The sequence below is a fragment of the Tachypleus tridentatus genome, chromosome 8 (genome assembly GCF_004210375.1).
Source record: "Tachypleus tridentatus isolate NWPU-2018 chromosome 8, ASM421037v1, whole genome shotgun sequence".
Classification (NCBI taxonomy): domain Eukaryota; kingdom Metazoa; phylum Arthropoda; class Merostomata; order Xiphosura; family Limulidae; genus Tachypleus; species Tachypleus tridentatus.
The window spans coordinates 44,974,319-44,993,213 of record NC_134832.1 but is presented as its reverse complement, the minus strand read 5'-3'; the positions used below and the strand labels follow the sequence as shown (position 1 = coordinate 44,993,213).

At 33.8% G+C, this 18,895-nt stretch overlaps 1 protein-coding gene across 2 annotated transcripts in view; it reads left to right on the top strand.

Annotated features, from left to right (window-relative positions):
- LOC143222324 (suppressor of lurcher protein 1-like) overlaps positions 1-18,895 on the top strand; it is a 293,085-nt gene that overhangs the window by 57,286 nt on the left and 216,904 nt on the right. Inside the window, exon 2 of one of the 2 annotated variants that reach the window (XM_076448703.1) lies at positions 11,623-11,685. The exons of the other annotated variant lie outside the window; for it this stretch is intronic. The gene's annotated coding sequence lies outside the window, so the exon portion shown is untranslated. The remainder of the gene's footprint in view (positions 1-11,622; positions 11,686-18,895) is intronic. 2 annotated transcript variants of the gene reach the window in all.

The window sequence follows — 18,895 nt, the reverse complement described above, 5'->3', positions numbered from 1 at the left end:
CTACAAGTAAATGACTTATGTACGGGCAATTCCGTGTCACCAGTTCTAGCAACATTTTCATGACAGAGACTGAATCACAAGCAATCAATTCACCCTTACAACCACCAATATACTGGTACAGGTATGTTGATGATTCACATCTACAGAACACACATTTAGTTTTTTCAGTCACGTTAACATCATACACCCAAATATAAAATTCATCTGTGAACAGGATGATTTTTTTTTAACCTCAAAATCACTAGAACTGATACACAATTCAAAACAGAAATCCATAGAAAAATCATCCATACTGGACTATACATTCCCTGGGACTCAACACATGTAACAAAACAAAAACTCAACATATTAAGAAACCAAATAAACACAGCCACAAAACTATGTTCACACGATAAAATTGATGATGAAATCAACAAAATAAAACAACACTTCATCAACATCAACAAATTTCCTCATAAATCCGTGGAAGAAATTATACGCATACACCTAGACCAACAACAAACAAACGTTAATGAATCCTAAGATGCAACAAACTACAAGACCTTACACTGCTACACACCATGTATTCCCGATATCAGCGAAAAAGTAACCAACATTTGGAAAACATTTATAACAAAACACAACATTCCAGTAAACACCAAATGTATTCAAAAACCGGGTACAAAACTAGAGTCCATATTATGTAAAAACTACACTGACACACACAACACCAACATGATTTATAAAATACAATGCAACAACTGCCACGACTTCTATATTGAAGAAACAAGCAGAAAAATGACAACTAGATTCAAGGAGCACAAAAACACATCCTTCAAACGTTTTTTAACACTGCAAGTCAAATAAACACAACATTACCATAGGAAACTTACAGATACTAAGGAGGGAAACAAGTATAAACAAACGAAAAATCAAAGATGCCATACTTATACAACAACTAAAACCAAAATTAAGCCAATATGAAGGAACACATTTATACCTATACTAATTAACAAGGCTCGGCATGGCCAGGTGGATAAGGTCCTCGACTCGTAATCTGAGGGTCACGGGTTAGAATCCCCGTCGCACTAAACATGCTTGCCATTTCACCCGTGGGGGCGTTATAATGTGACGGTCAATCCCATTATTCGTTGATAAAAGAGTCGCCCAAGAGTTAGCAGTGGGTGGTGATGACTAGCTAACTTCCCTATAGACTTACACTGCTAAATTAGGGACGGCTAGCACAGATAGCCCTCGTGTAGCTCTGTGCGAAATTTAAAACAAACTAAAACTAATTAAAAACCTAACATACAACTGCAACGCCCCCTACAATCTCATACCCGTTTACACTGTCGTTTCTAAGGCATGTGACTGACAACGATTAGTTGCAAACTCTCTTTGTTAACTTGAAGATGACCAAAGAAAGTCGAAACGTTTTTCTCTACATTATTTTAATTAAAGTTTTAATATCCATACCAGCCGTTTTTAGAATACAAAATACTTTTTTGTGAAAACTTGCAAGGAAGTATGAAGTTATTATGTTCATTAAAACCTTGGTGTATTGGAACTCGCACTTCTTCAACATGGTGTATTTTTAAAGACAACATGACATTTCTGGAGTTTAATTTGAAAACCAGTACTAAACTCGCGTAACAACTGAAAAAATCCGTCAAGTAATTTATTAAAAATTGGATAACCAGTTACGAGTCGAACAAAAGATCTGGATCAGGATAGGAAGACACTCTTTTTATTTGTCTGTTGTTTTTTATTTTATTGTTTTTTTCTGTTAACGATGTACAATATACGATGTTAGATGTGCAAACAGTAGCTAAACTTGTAAATAACTTAGTGCTTCCAATAAGTTTATAAATTCAGGTTTGTAACGGATTTACTTATATATATATTTAGAAATACGAGTAACGTATACTGTTAAATGTATATTACGCAGTTCCCTCCTATTCCCTAAATTTATAGTGGATTCTCGAGAGTAGGAATCGACAATATGTTTTACGAAATCACTAGGGTATTGTTAATAACTGAAATTTTTAGAACCTCGCCTTAACGTTTATAAACCGACACGCCGGGAGACAGTATATATACATAGTTGGTATGCTACAGTTGGTATACTATACATCTCGGAAGCTATAATCGGAAAACTACAGACATTTGACCAGGAAAGTTTATGGATTTTGAACATTACAAACCGTTTAACTTCAGCGGATTGACTTTGAACGTTAGTATTTTACGAAGACATTGAATAACTTCAGCTGTAAAAAACTCATGCGGGATCAGTGAGAGTTAGCTTCCCGTTAAGTTAATTTAACGTACTCGTATATCAACTCAAAATTAATTCTCTTATCGTGAACCCTCGATAGGATATCAAGGAAGTTCTGTATCAGATAGAAAACTCAATGTTGTTTGGATGTTTATAAAATGTTTGCATAAATCGTTATTTGTAATAACCGTTATTATACCTTGTATTATTGTTTGTATATTAAAATATATTTGTATTAAGAAAGAAAAATTGTGTGTATCAATCTTGCTGGCAAACATCATAAATTTGATACATCTCTGCATATAATTAACTTCTAAATTTATAATACAGTTTCAGGCTATTTGAAATTGTAATACGTAACATAATAAATTAGACAATAAACTTTATACTGTGCAGAGCTTTACTGATTAGATTTATGTAACATGGTATAAAAAACTATCAATGAACTCTGTAGTGTGTAGAGATTTACTTTTAGCTTTCGGTATAACTTCAAGAAAAATTGAGAATACACACGTTACGATGTAGAGTTTGCTTGGCTGTGTGCTGTTATTGAGGGAAAGTCGTATTCAAGTTCGAACCCGTATTACCTTTTACTTTGCACCGTATCTACTGCGGTGACTCGAACTCAAGATGTTATCGTTGTAAATCATGCCCAACATGGCCAGGTGGTTAAGGCACTCGACTCGTACTCTGAGGGTCGCGGTTCGAATTCCCGTCATACCAAACATGCTCGACTTTTCAGCCGTGGGGTGTTTTATATATATATGTGAGGGTCAATCCCACTATTCATTGATAAAAATAGTATCCCAAGAGTTGGTGGTGGGTGGTGATAACTAGCTGCCTTACTTCTAGTCTCACACTGCTAAATTAGGAACGGCTAGCGCAGATGCCCTCGTGTAGTTTTGCGCGAAATTCAAAACAAACAAAATCTTTGTAAATAAATCTTTACCCTCAAGATAATAATAAAAGAAACATTTTATTTTAACCAACGTTTCTCTATTACGTCTTCAACAGAACTACTAGTACATTAATGTATGTTGGGGTTAGATAGTAGAAGAAGGTATTACAAACTACAATAGCTGTAGATAAAACTATTCCATCAGCCCTCATGTTTTAATGTGTGAAAAAGCTGAATATTGAAACGCAGCATTTTATTTTGAACACAATCTGATAGATGAAGCTGTCTACACCCCGATACCACTGTAAATCAGACGACTGCTGTCCTCGGTCAGTTAATAAATTTTGTAAAACAACCAATTATGGACATTGCCTCTGTTATACCTCAGATACTGCACTGTTTGATTTATCAAAATTTATTACAGCAATACTTTGCGGTAAAAGACTAGAACATTCATATATTATATTGAAAATGGCACCAACTGTTACTCGGGGTCTCGACTGTTGTAATAAGCCTTACTGATGCCAAAACAAACTATTCTAACGTCTAACAAGGCCAAATTAAAGTGTAAAAGTCCTAAATTATCTTGAGTTTGACACAGTATAGAAGAAAGTCGTGAAAATTGATTGGGTACTAGAAAGACCGTCAACACTATTTATCGACAAGACATTCTGGACTATATCTTGTTATTGTATAAGTTCGATCGACTGGGAGACATATTAGCAGGCTGCCAATTTATGTGAACATAAAGTCTGAGAAACAGTGAAATGCTTCCAACTGGACGTTCATATAGGGTGCGATTAAAGTCAGTGGAGCTTTGAGTGAAAAACCAGACTATATCCACATAGTTCCTGAAGATCACGGTATGCATACATATATATTTACCGTCTCTCCGAAGTATATTAGTGTTTATTTGTTAGCGGATATTGGCCCCTAAGCTAGACAAGGACTGTCTATTGTAGCTGTCCTTAAACTGATAGACTAGACTTTAGAGGGAAGGTAATTAGTTAACAGCATATAGCAGTTACTCTTAGCTTATTCTTACCTGATCGCATAATGTAAATTCCCCATCACTCTTATCACGCATCAACAGCTCCAAAGTGCGAAGTATATACATTTCTTAGGCGTTAAAGACGCGAGCAGTAGGTCTGTAGATTCATTCATAATCCTGCATCATAACCATTATGCCAGACACAGTGAACCATTAAACACGTCTGTGACGAACAGAACATGTATAACAGCAGCAACTTAACACAAAGTTTGACCTAGCTTTTGTTATTCTATTTTATTGATGTTTACTGAATTTCATTCTTTGTTTGTTTGTGTATTCTGAATTCCGCACAAAACTACTAGAAGGCTATTTGCCTACGATCCGTAGATTTTAAGTCGAGCGCCCTAATCATTAGACCATACTGTTTGTTTGTTTTTGAATTTCGCGCATAGCTACACGTGGGATATTTGCGCTAGCCGCCCCTAATTTAGCAATGTAAGACTAGAGGGAAGGCAGCTGGTCATCACCACTCACCGTCAACTCTTGGGTTACTGTTTTACTAACGAATAGGGGAACTGACCTTTACGTTATAACGCCCCATTGGTGGAAGGATGAGCATGTTTGGTGTGACGAGGATTCGATCTCGCGACTTCGTGATCATGATACTGAATTATCCAGTTATCTCAGGCTCTCCTAATCTGGTTTGATCTTGTTACGTTTTATGATTTATTCCGGATGAATGTGGCCTGGCATGGCCAGGTGTTTAAGGCGCTCGACTCGTAATTTGAGGGTCGTGGGTTCGAATCTCCGTCACATCAAACATGCTCGCCCTTTTAACTGTGGGGACGTTATAATGTTACGGTCAATCCAACTATTCGTTGGTAAATGTGTATTCCAAGAGTTGGGGATAAGTGGTAATGACTAGCTGCCTTCCCTCTAGTCTTACACTGCTAAATTAGGGACAGCTAGCACAGATAGCCCTCATGTAGCTTTGCACGAAATTCAAAACAAACAAACAAATGTCAGTAGTAACTCTCCATAGTTTCCTGGCAAATCATACGACGGTGAAACATTTATATCCAGTTCAATAAATTACATCTGGTGAATAATTTACCAAAGAATTTTGATGTAAGCACCACTTAGAAAATGTTTATTGGCTGTTATCGTAGCCTTTTCTTCTAGTTGAATATGAATCAGATAATGACTTATCTTGACTTCGAAATCGAACAAATTTAGTTAAAATCATTTAAGTCAAGATCAGTTGGAGTTTATTGAAAAATTAGCTTAATTGTTTGGTGAAGCGAGCTAGGAGAGAAAAATCTGGCAAAACAATGATATTGTTAAGTCCATAGTTTGAATTATTAAAACGTTTCTTACCAGGTACGATTTGGACAAAAGATCTGGATCAGGATAGGAAGACGCTCTTTTTGTTTATCTTTTACTTGTTGTTTTTTTTGTCAGCGATCGTACAAACTATATTCTTTAGCTGATCATAAATCTAACGCGGAAGCTAAACTTGTAAATAATCCAGTGTTTCCCATATGTTTATAAATTTAGGTTTTACAAATTCTAAAGGAATGTTCCAAAAATGCACATAACAATTAAACAGATCGCTGAAAGAACTGAAATACAAAGCATCTCACGGAATAAAACAAACTTTTGCTTTTGAATAGAAAAAATTGTCTTTATTTTCAGAGAAAATAAATACTGTTTATTTCACCCTGAAATGAAAAACTTTTAATTATTACCTGGAGAGTAAAGGTCGCTTTTACTATCTTTATTGCCAAAATCCCTCCAGTGTGCACAAACTTCTGAGAGACGTTTTATTAAAAATTAAAAACTTGATAAGGAATTTGCTTACGAAATGGCAGACATTAAAAAATAAATAATCGAGCTTCACGTAAGAAAACAGCAGAAAGTTAGAATTTAATAATGTGAAGAATGTATTCACTACAACATTACTTACTGTAAAGTTAGAATTTAATAATGTGAAGAATGTATTCACTACAACATTACTTACTGTAAAGTTAGAATTTAATAATGTGAAGAATGTATTCACTACAACATTACTTACTGTAAAGTTAGAATTTAATAATATGAAGAATGTATTCACTACAACATTACTTACTGTAAAGTTAGAATTTAATAATGTGAAGAATGTATTCACTACAACATTACTTAGTGTAAAGTTAGAATTTAATAATATGAAGAATATATTCACTACAACATTACTTAGTGTAAAGTTAGAATTTAATAATATGAAGAATGTATTCACTACAACATTACTTAGTGTAAAGTTAGAATTTAATAATATGAAGAATGTATGCACTACAACATTACTTACTGTAAAGTTAGAATTTAATAATATGAAGAATGTATTCACTATCACATTACTTAGTGTAAAGTTAGAATTTAATAATATGAAGAATGTATTCGCTACAACATTACTTACTGTGAAGTTAGAATTTAATAATATGAAGAATGTATTCACTACCACATTACTTAGTGTAAAGTTAGAATTTAATAATATGAAGAATGTATTCGCTACAACATTACTTACTGTAAAGTTAGAATTTGATAATATGAAGAATGTATTCGCTACAACATTACTTACTTTAAAGTTAGAATTTATCGACCCATTTGATACTTTTTCCTGTTTTTACTTTCTAGTGGGAATGGGAAAGACAAGGTACACAGCCAATTTACAAGGAACGCTGAAAGATAAACAAATACAACGCGAAACGTGTGTCCATAAAACGAAAACAGTAGAAAGACGAGACAAAAGACAGATTAAACTGATAGCTAACAGCATTGTTTCACGCAACTACTAATACTGAGGGGGCGAGCCCCGTTCCGCTTTAAATATAAATTCAGATTGTTTAAAACAGTATAAAATTGTGGTTGGTAATCATAGAAATCTACCTTTAAGCATTACAGTGATAGCGACTATAAATATATCAACATGAATGTACACAATTATAAGAGAATACTCATATTACACCGAAGAAATAGAACAATGTTTCAAAGACCATCCTGGAGTCTTCTCGTTAACAGTTGCACTTCAGGCTTGGTCGTCAAATATCGAGCTCTTCATAGCAAAACTGTTCTTTCAACTAATGAAAGAAAAGTCACTAGAACCCAAAGTACGATGGAAGAGAACATTTCTACTTCAAACAATATTTTTCGCCTTGATTGGTAGACACTGTTGTCTTGCGACAATTATATGTCTAGTTCTGCCTGTCCTCTTTATCTTCAGAGTATTATTCTTCCAGAATGATTGACCGATTGTTTGGAATTACGTACAAAGTTATACTATAAGCTATCTGCGCTCTACCCACCACGGGTATTGAAACTCGATTTCTAGCGGTGTGAGTCTGCAGACATACCGCTGTGTTTCTGGGGCGTTTTCAGAACAAACTTTTAACTATAGGCCTGCAATCCTGATGTTGAAGGTTATCCTCACATGATGAAACATTTTTTTCCACCGTACTTATGCTAGTATCAACAGTGATTGCAAAAGGCTTACCAAAGTCAGGTTCTGTCGATACAGGGTAAGGGCACAATAAAGGTTTGACCTTTATAAAAACAGATTGGCACGTTTCAGACCACTTGAACTTTTGATTTTTCTTCAGTGAATTTGTTAATGGTAAAGTGTTGTCAGCAAAAGTTTTACAAAACTTCCTGTAATAACCAGCCATTCCCGAATACCTCATAATTTGTTGTTGTTGTAGGTATCGAATAATTCAAAATACAATCAATTTTGGTTTGATTTGGAAAAACTAAATGACTTAAGTAAGTAAATCACTTTGGCCTTACAAAAGTCACTTTTTGCCAAACTTACAGTGAGATTGGCTTTCTTAAGCATCTCAAAAACACCGTAATATACATAAATATTCTTCCTAGGTGTCGGTGTACATTGTACTGGTATAATCCATCAAGAATAACAAAAGCAGAAATTTATTTTGCCCCAATTAGAAGAACAGCCAAGTGTCCCTTTAGCAGGTCACATTTTGTGATATATCTGGCTTTTGCAATTTTATCAATACAGTCCTCCATTCCTAGAATGGAATAGGAATCTGTCTTTATCAAAGCACTTAATTTGGTAAAGTTTGTACAGAATCTAACTTAACCATCAGATTTAGGAACCACTACACAAGGTGAAGATCAGTCACTTTTACTGGGTTCTGTAATGCTGTTTACCAAGACATAAGATATTTATTTACGCATTTTATTGGCCTTGATTGGATTCACACGATAGAGATGTTGTTTCATAGGAGAAGCATCATCTATATCTGCATCATGAACAGCAATGTTGGGTTGATTAGTAACGTCTGGAAATATACATTCATATTCAATCAATAAACTAACAAGCTGATCTTTTTCTTCATGAGGCAAGTCATCAAATTTTGAATCAAGATTGACATGAATATCAGAATTAATCAGATTGATGTTGCATTCACGAGTATCAAGAGAACAGTCAACGGCTAAAATGTTTTCTGATGCATCTCGGATGTGATAGGACTTCAACATATTGATATGATGCAGCTGGGTAGTCTTTGGACGATCAGATTTTTTACAACATAATCTGTATCATTGATTTTCCAAACAACCTCAAAGGGACCACGATACTTAGTTTTTAGTGGATGTTCCATAGTGGGAAACAATACTAAGATCATGTTACCAGGATGGAGCTTATGCTTTTCAGCCTTGTGGTAATTTTCAATTTTAGCTTGGGATGACTTTAGACTTTTAGAGCTAATTTACAAGCACCTAATAATCTGGATCGATATTTGGAAATGTAGTTCAGTAAGTGCATTTCTTTTGGTCATTTTCCAACCATTGTTCCATCAGCAACTTCATAGGACTATGCAATGAATGGACAGACACCAATTCAAACAGGTTAAATCCTAACGACTCTTGAACTGACTCGCGAACAGTAAATAATAACAAATTACCTCCTTCATCCTAATCCTTCTCATTATCGAGACAGTAAGTCCGCATCGTATTTTTCAAGGTAGAATGTAATATATCAAGAGCACCTTGTGATTCGGGATGGTACGCATTAGACTTGATCTGTTTAGCACCAACCTAGTAAATAACCTATTGAAAGAACCGAGACATAAAATTTGATCCCTGATCAAACTGAATTTCTTCGGGCAAGCCAACAAAATTAAAGAAATTAATCAGAGCCTTAGATTGTTTTTGGCTGAAATATGTTTTAAGGGGGTAGCTTCGGGGAATCGAGTGCATGCACACATGATAGTTAATAAATACTGGTTCCCTGATCGAGTTTTTGGTAAAAGCTCATCATAACCAATAATCACGTGAATGAATGTTTTTTCTTGAAAGCTGGAATAGGTTTCAAAGGAGCTACAGGAATTTTCTGGTTAGGTATTCCAAGCAATTGACAGATATAATAAGTTTTACAAAACAGAGAAACATCTTGCCTAATTTTTGGCCAGAAGAAATGTCTCTTAATTTGTCACACATTTTGTTGACACCTAAATGACTTTCCATGGGAAGTTCATGAGCAACTCTTAATATGTCAGAACAATATGTTTTCGGAAAACGAATTGATAAACTACAGCCTAATCCTCTGACGCTAGTATATCTGGTGGTCTTTATTTTTCACAAGCACACCATTTCTGAAAAAATGACCATTTGGAGCTTTTTCTAGTTTATTTTTTGAGAGTGCATATTTGAATATTGAAGAAATCTGCGAACCCTTTTCTTGCTCAGCGATCAGTTTACTTCTAGCAAACAGAACTTCACCAGGTGAGACAGATAGATCTCTCATGCCTATCATTGTCACTCACCAAGGAATTGTCAGTAGGACAATTATTCATAAGATTCCTGTGAGATCCAAAAAATGTATGAGACAAATCTACAATATTGTACTCTGAATTCATGTCTATCATTGTTTTTGGCTTTTTTCCTTAGTCTGAGCGCGAGTCACAGCAGACAAGGGAAATACATTAGGATTATCCTCAACATCAACATCCTTAGAAGAAGTGGTAATCGACTTGTCATTTTTGGTTCACCAACAACTTTTACCGCAGAAAAATCATTTCCTAACAATATTGTTACACTCTTAATTGGTAGAGTAGATTTTACTCCGACTATAAATGGTCCCGAAACAAGGTATGACGCTAAGTAATTGTTATTAAAAGAAACATTAACAAAACTACCCTTAATAGCCTGAACAATAAGAGACTCACCAGTGGTAGAACTCAAATCTAAAGGCAGTATACCTTCTAACAACAATGACTGAGTCCATGATACAAATGCCACAGTACCAACAGACACAAAAGGTCTAAATTCCTCCCTAACTACACGAGATTTTGTATCAATGTCCAAATCAACAACACCAGATTATATGGTGAAACTGCGTCCATATGTGTACATGGAAGCACTAAATGTTGCTTCCTGTTGTTTTTTTTTAAACGCCATCATTCGGATTTAACATGGCAAAGTTGCATACATCTTGATAGTTTTGATTAAGTTTTATCGTGACTGTCAGAAGATTATGAACTAGAAAAGCTTGATTTTTGAGAAGAAAGAATCCTCGCCTTTAGTAAATTGAAAGATACAGGTTTTTTATGAGAAAACAGGAATTTCTTTTTATGAAAGTTGTTTTGTATGTTAAAGTGTAATTATCGTAAAGAACGGTTGAGTCCTGTAGTGTTTCAACTTTATTTTCATCCAAGTGAGTTGTGAAGTGGTCACTTTCACAACGTTTAAATTCCCCAATTAGATGTACTTCTCTTAGTTTGTCGAAACTGTTGCCAATATGCATAAACTTATACCATCAATCAAAATAAGCCTCAAAACCTTTGGCGATAAGTCTCTGGTACTAACTTTTATCCTTTGAGAATAACTGTTTTAACCATACAGTCTTCTAAAGAGAGAGTGGCGTAAGCTTCTTGTGCTGTACAAGTTAAAACAATATGTAATAATAATGACCATTTTTGGATGGTTCATTCCAAGGCTTGGGCAATCTTATCAAGATGTTGGAAATATTTATCGACTTCATTTTCATTGAATACTGATACTTTTACATATCGATTAAGTTCAAAGTTGTCATTTTGCCCTGGTCGATCGAAGTTGAGCCTAATTTTTATTTATTTCAAGGCTTCTGTATGAAATTGTTCTTTCTAATTTTCGGCTTCGATACGGGCTTGTTTGGCTTGAAGATGTTTACAGCTTTGATACATGCTTGCTCTGTCTCAGCTTTGATATGGACTTGTTCAATCTCGAGATGTTTGTGTTTTAGATGAATTTTAACTTATCTTTATCATTCAACTCTGATTGATGTGGGGACACTAGAGCATTCATCTGATCCTTCCTCAGACAATAAATCATCATCGGCTAGTATTTCAATAATGCGCTTTTTTAGTTTATTTTCTCTCATTAATTTTTAACCTCTAATTCTAATACTTTGGCAATTTCGAGCAACTGATTTTTATTATGTCTTTCTAGTTGTTCGAGGGAGTATAATTCAAGAAAACCTTGATAATCAGACATGAGTTGTCACTGATAAATGTAAGTTGAGTTATGATTTGAATTTGAAGTTGGAACGAATTTTGTCTGTAATTCAGATCTCAGACACGAATCCCTAGTTTGTTATGTTACATATTATAATTTATCCTGAACGAGTTTTCGATTTATTATGTTGTGTATTAAATTTCCAAATAGGTTGAAACAGATTAAAATTGTAATTTAAATTTAAAAGTTAATTATTTGTAAAGATGTATCAAATTTATGTTGTTTGCCAACCAGTTTGATACATAAAACTTTTTCTCTTTTAATATAAATATATTTTAATATACATACAATAAATTATAGAAATATTAATACTGGTTATTACAAATAATGATTTATACACAAAAGTTTTACAAACGTATAAACAACATTGAGTCTTCTATCTGATCCAGAACTTCCTTGATATCCTATCGAGGGTTCACGATGAGAGAATTAATTTTAACTTCATATAGGTACCATTCATTTAACTGGGAAGCTAACTAGCTTTCGCTGATCACACGTTAGTTTTTGCAGGTGAAGTTATAAAATGTTTTCGTAAAATACTAATACCTGAGGTCAATCTGCTGAAGTTAAACAGTTTGTAATTTTTGAAATCTATAAACGTTCCTGATCAAGTATCTGTATTTTCCTGATTAGATCTTCTGAGGTTTATATTATACTGACTGTAACAAACCAACAATATACACTGTCTCTTGGTATGTCAGTTTATAAATGTTAAAGCAAGGCTCTAGAAATTTCATTTGGTCCAACAATAAGCTAGTGCTTTCGTAAAACATATTGTTTATTCTAATACTCGAGAATTTTCTACAAATTTAGGAAACAGGCGGGCCTTGCACAATACACATTTAACAGTATAGGTTACATTCATTTCTAAATATATATTTAACTAGAACAAACATTGATATTAAAATAAATATATAATAGTAAATCCCGTTCCAAGCTACTTTGCACATTATAAAGTTTATTGTTTTTTGGTGTTTTTTGGTACGTAACATAAAATTAATGAGTAAAGTTTTGCATACTTTGGAGTTCATTGGTAGTTTTTTGGCATGTTACATAAAGCTAATCATAAAAGCTCTGCATAACTACAGAGTTCATTACCAGTTTGTTGTTTTTTTTTCTGGCGTGCAACATAAGGCTAATCACAACCTATCTTGGCAGGAATCATGTTATAGATTTTTTATTAGTAATCATATCTGTGCCTTCAATTTTAAATAATAATCAAAAACCGTTGAATGCTTGTTCTACTCCTGACATTTAGACTGTTTTGATTCACACATATTTAAAAGTTGTTTGTGTTTTTTTCTACAGAAGATTCATACTATCCCAAATATATTCATTTTAACTGAAGAGGAAATTATCGTCATATTGCTTGTTCAGGATTGTAGAAATCTATTTGCTTCCACATGCTCTTGAAAGTTTGATCTAAATGCAAATTTTTGATAACATTTACAATACCCAACAGCTAAACACAAAGCAGCATGAGTGAATGTTATGAAGTCGTACAGCAGGATTGGCACATTGTTATGTACGTGATCCTTCCTACAATAAACACATCAGTTCTGTAACTATAATTATGGATTCACAACGAAAAAAAATAATCCGTATTGTGTATTTTATTACCTTTTAAGTCCTGAGAACAATAATACAATATTTAGTTTCCGCATAACTGAAGTACAAGCAGAAATAAAGACACAAATCTCAATACGACAACCTTAAAAATAGGCTTAGATATAGCATCCTTCTCTCCGTGGGCAGTTTCATTGCTTATGAAAACCGATACTGTGAACCATATCAAATATTTAATAAACAACAATATATTTAGTTCTAGACAGTGTGGTTAAGCCTAAGTCTGATTTGAAAGCACTCTTTTTCTTAGATATTCATATGTGAAAATGTTAATTACAGTAAGTTTGTCAGTAAGTGAGAATACATTAAAGTCTAAGATATATACTGTTTTCTTAATCACTGAAATCGTAAGCATCGCCACTCATGGTAATTTTGTAGGAAAGGTCTTTTGGTAGATTTTGTTTACTTGACTACGTTTGATGGGCACATTGCCAGTGGTTTCTTGGATGTATTATTAGCCTTGCAAATTACTATTTTAAAGCTCACGAATTCTATCTAAGCATTACATAACAGGAGAAATATAAACAACGTTAATTCTTATTCGACATTATGAAAATCCGTGATTATCTAGTGTTTTTGTGCTTTTTGTTTCCTTCAGATTTCCACGAGGACTATCAACAAATAGTGTTTCAGATTTTGAATTGATAGACTAGAGGGAATGTAGATAATCAACAACACCCACTACCACATTTAGGGTCACTACAATCTGATGGAACAGTAGGATTTAATCATCGTTCTTGAAGCACGCTCACAATCCCAAAGTGCGGAAAGTGTTGTTTTTTTTGTGGCAATTGGATATGAACCATGAATTCCTTGATAATTGACTAGATATACCAACCACTAGGCCGGACAACTGTATGCTGTATGTTTTTTTTTTATCAAAGTTCAATGAAAACGATGTTTTATTGAACTAAGATAATGGCGATATGTTTTTCATCACATTAAGAACAACAGAGACGTCTTTTACAATAATTTAAATAAAGAATTAATGGCTAATTCATTTAAATAAAACACACCACTTATATAAAAAGTAAATTGCCTTAAACATATCGATGATACATGCTGTGTCCTCTTAAAAAAAACTACTGTTATGTATATCACATAATTTTCAAAATGGTAGTTATATATACTATGTAAAGTCCTCCGCTGGTACAGCGGTAAGTCTAGGGATTTACAACGTTAAAATCAGGGGTTCGATTCCTCTCGGTGGACTCAGCAGATAGCCCGATGTGGCTTTGCTATAAGAAGCACACACATACTATGTTACCTTAAAAATAATAGTTTTACTTGGTACATGTTTATATAAACAAGTTATATGCACTACATCACCTTACAAATAATAGTTGTACTAGGTACATCATAATACAAGTAACAGTCAGATGTACTACTTCACATTAAAATAATAGTTTTACTTGGAACATCTGTACACATAAAGCGCAAAAATGTGTGTCTGTTTGTCCCTTATTTAACTACTGTTAGGTCACTAGGCCAATCTCAAATAAACTTTGTGGGATGATAGTTTGGAATAAGAGGTATATTGGTCTTATACCCCTTTCGCTTCCCATTATTGCTGTTATTGAGCATATATTGTCTTTGATGTAAGTTAACATTAACTACATTTTTAGATGGCACCACGTCCTTATGAAAAAAATTCAGTAACATAATATGCATAAATTGTAGGGGAGTACATACAAACGCCTTATATATCTCAGCGAGTTTGCTAGTACTGTCTGTGGAGGAATGCAACGAAAATAAAATGGCCGCTACTACTGCAATAATACACAAATCTAGCTTACGTTTCTACTCCAACAGTCACCATTAGGCTGGTATGAAGAGACGAACCTTGTGTTTTATCCACTTCATACTTTTGACCCCTTGCGTTTCAACATCGGCCCGTAAGACACATCTGCAGCCAATGAACGTCAGTTAATTAATCCTGTGAAACATTATGAAAGAACGTTGAGAGCTGGGTATTGAAAGCGGGTAATAGAAATTATTTCTACTGCCACTACTGTAGTTATCTTTAGAATAAATAATTTCAACTTGGTGTGTTTATGTTTTTCTTTTAACAAAGCCACATCAGGATATCTACCGTATCCACCGAGGGGAATCGAACCCCTGATTTTAGCGTTGTAATTCCGAAAACTTATCGTTGTCCCAGCGGGGGACAGTTAGCCTGGTACGCCTGCTTAACTACAGCGGTAAGTCTACGAATTTACAACGCTAAAATCAGAGGTTCGAGTCCCCTCGGTGGACTCAGCAGATGGCCCGATATGGCTTTCCTATAAGGAAAACACACACACGCCGGCTTAAAACCAATATTTGCCTGCAGTCATTCTATTTGTATAAGCCAGTTGTTTTGTACATTGATGAATATAATTAATTTTTCTCAGTTTTCCTACCACACAACTTCTATCGTTCTTGAATTTCGTGTTATTTCTTGTTATTTTTTGACTTACGTTACCCTCTCCATCAAAAACTTAAAGTAATTGTTAATGTTTAGCATTTTTATTTTATATTTTCGATAGGTGTTTAATCTTTGAAACAGTAAAGACTGCCAACACATTTGTTATATATTACTTAACGATTTTAAGGCCGTTGAGGACGTAACCATACTCGAAGAATATGGTTATTTTACTACTAATATCTGTCCAACTATCTCTAGAGGCATATGTTGTATTCCAAGCTAATTATTTAATAAGGTTTTCTATGTCGCAAGCTAATTTTACATCTTCCAGGTTTTCGGGCTAACAAGAAGACATGATAACTGAAAATATCTTGAATTAATTAGTGACAATTCTGAAGAACGAAACGTTGTTAAACTGAAGCGTAACTGCTGCGTATCCGAAAATTTAACATCATTAATCACTCGTGATTATATAATTTCATGTTTAGTGTTTGTGCACCGAAGTTTCAGAACTCAGGCAGAAAATCAGTTTACTAATCAGAGGACAAATATTTTCTCTCACACACTGAAATGCTTTTCTTGAGATGGTTAAATTCCAGATTGTCACGAATCTGTACACACACATTGAGTGCAACGTAGTATAAATGATGCAAGATTTCACTGAGTTAAAGTAATTGAACGTAATTATTTATTATGCTCTAGTCTTTACCGCTACGTAAGGGTTAAATCTTGAGAGGTAAGTTATCTGTTATTTGAATATCAAATATGTTCTGTGGCCTCTCAATTATGACAGGAATATCTCGAAACATTTTTTTTGAATTACATGAGTAAAGTCTTATATACTTGGTATTGTTCTAGTTATACTTTCTATTTTCCTTGCATACTTTTTTTAAAAATCTGGTTGTAGTTTTGCTTTTGTTTCTTTGTAATTGTTTATTGATTGAACAGTTTTTTTCTTTCTGTTCTCTGACTGTACACAGATTGAGTTTTTGTCATATGTTTATAAAATGTACTTTAATTTAAAATATAAGAGTTATGTTGATAGATATTGTCTTAATAGCAACAGTTACTTATATATCTACCTACCTATGTACTCATTTGCCTTTAATGTTTTAGTTTTAAATAATAAATTTGTTTCTTTAATGATCCCCGTCACTCTTTCAGCCGTAGGGGCGTTATAATGTGATGGTCAATCCCACTCTTTGTTGGTAAAAGAGTAGCCCAAGAGTTGGCGGTGGGTGGTGATGACTAGCTGCCTTTCCTCTAGTCTTACACTGCTGAATTAGGAACGGCTAGCGCATATAGCCCTCGTGTAGCTTTGCGCGAAGTTCAAAACAAACCAAACCAAATCCTTCTTAGTGTGTATGTGTAATGCATTTACTATGTTTCTGATGTTCTTGTATTCAGAGTTAAGCTAATAACTAATTAATTTCTTGGGTAAAACTCCAGATCAGGTAAAAATAAGAAATAATCAGTTTTAATCTCTAATGTGAAGTCAAGTATGTTCATCTCAAATACCAAATGCTGTCACCTATTTGTTCTGAATTTGTTGTTTGCATATAGTAGAGTAAAATACTAAGCTTTACTTGTGTGGACGTCCGCCACCAAATTTCTATTTCTTCAGAGTTGTTGATGATCTTATGTATTATACATTCTGAATATAATGTAACAATATTTTATTACACGTAGAACTTAGATAGTGTGCTATATCGAGTGGTTTCGTATTTTGTGTAATTTTTTTAATTTATATTTTATCAGAGAATTGGTCTGTTTTCTATCATTGTGGTATTGATATTTTCGGAAGATAATAATGTCACAGTATGGGTATAATTATGATCGCTATCATTTATATCTTTAAGCATTTCAAACTTACTGTTTTCTCCTGTTGGCTGTTATGATAAATCTGTATATATTAATATATTTTCTTCAGAGGAAAAAATATTTTGGACCCAGGCGTATTCAGCGTACAGATCGTTACGGACATGAGTAAAAAAAATCAACTTCAAATAAACAAAAGATCGAATTATTTCAACATTGACATGTTAGAGTTAGAAAATCAAACACTTTATATCCTTAATAGATTAAAAGACCTCAGTGAGACTGCAGTAGGTATAAGGATTCACAGCTCTAACATCTCAGGCTAGATGGTGGATACATTAGATAACCCAATGTGGCTTTGTTCAGTGACAAAACAGGCTTACAGAAATATGAAATTAAGTTAAACAATTTTTAAAGACACTTCTGTTTTTTTTTAAGTATCTCTGCAGATCTGAAACAAAGATTTAATTTAGGACAAACTTCAACAACAAATAAGTTACGTTTAAATTATTTCATCATGCTGATGTGTACGACGTGTGGAATTATACCGGTACGACTGGTTAACACTTATTCTAACACCTATTCTCTATAGGTGTATAAAAGAAATAATCTCAACATTCTTAAAGTTGCTAATTTTGAAAAGAATTCCCTAAGGAACAATTTTTAAGGCTTAGCTGCAGTGTTAGTTATAACTCAATATATCGATTGAAAGGTTTATTAGGCTGTCAATCAACTGAAATATTACTGACTTTTTGTTGTTGTTTTTCTGTAAACTACTATAGAGCTAGTCACTACTACAGAGCTAGTCTGGTCTTATCTCTTAAGATTTCCGCTTTTGATTATTTTTTCTTGTTCTTTAAGATCAGGAATGACTAAAAGGAAAAAAATAAGGGCAATCTGCTACTTGAACAATCAATGGCATAGCCTCAACTTGAAAAGCTGTTTGTGCCCGCGTACCAATGGTGGCAGCTTGTGTCACCATGGTAACATCTAACGTTCTCCTCGCTTGTTTACTACTTGCATAATGAACTAGACGTGTTTTCAATAATGAATACGAATAGTAGTATATATTCAGCTATTTTAATGGATATTTCAGCGTAGCTACAACAAATGAAGATTTAATTCCCATTTTATATATAGATACAGATATGCTTATTAAGCCTATTCTAACTCATGTTTCGTCGCCCACGTCTTAAGTTATAACAAAATATACTTCAAACCGAATTTCTGTAACAAATAGCATTCACACAAAGCGAAAAATATGACAAAAAAATCTGCTCGATAAAAACTAAATGTGTTAGATCACCATTGTTATCAATATGAAGACAATTCAAAATAGCACTTATCCATAAAACA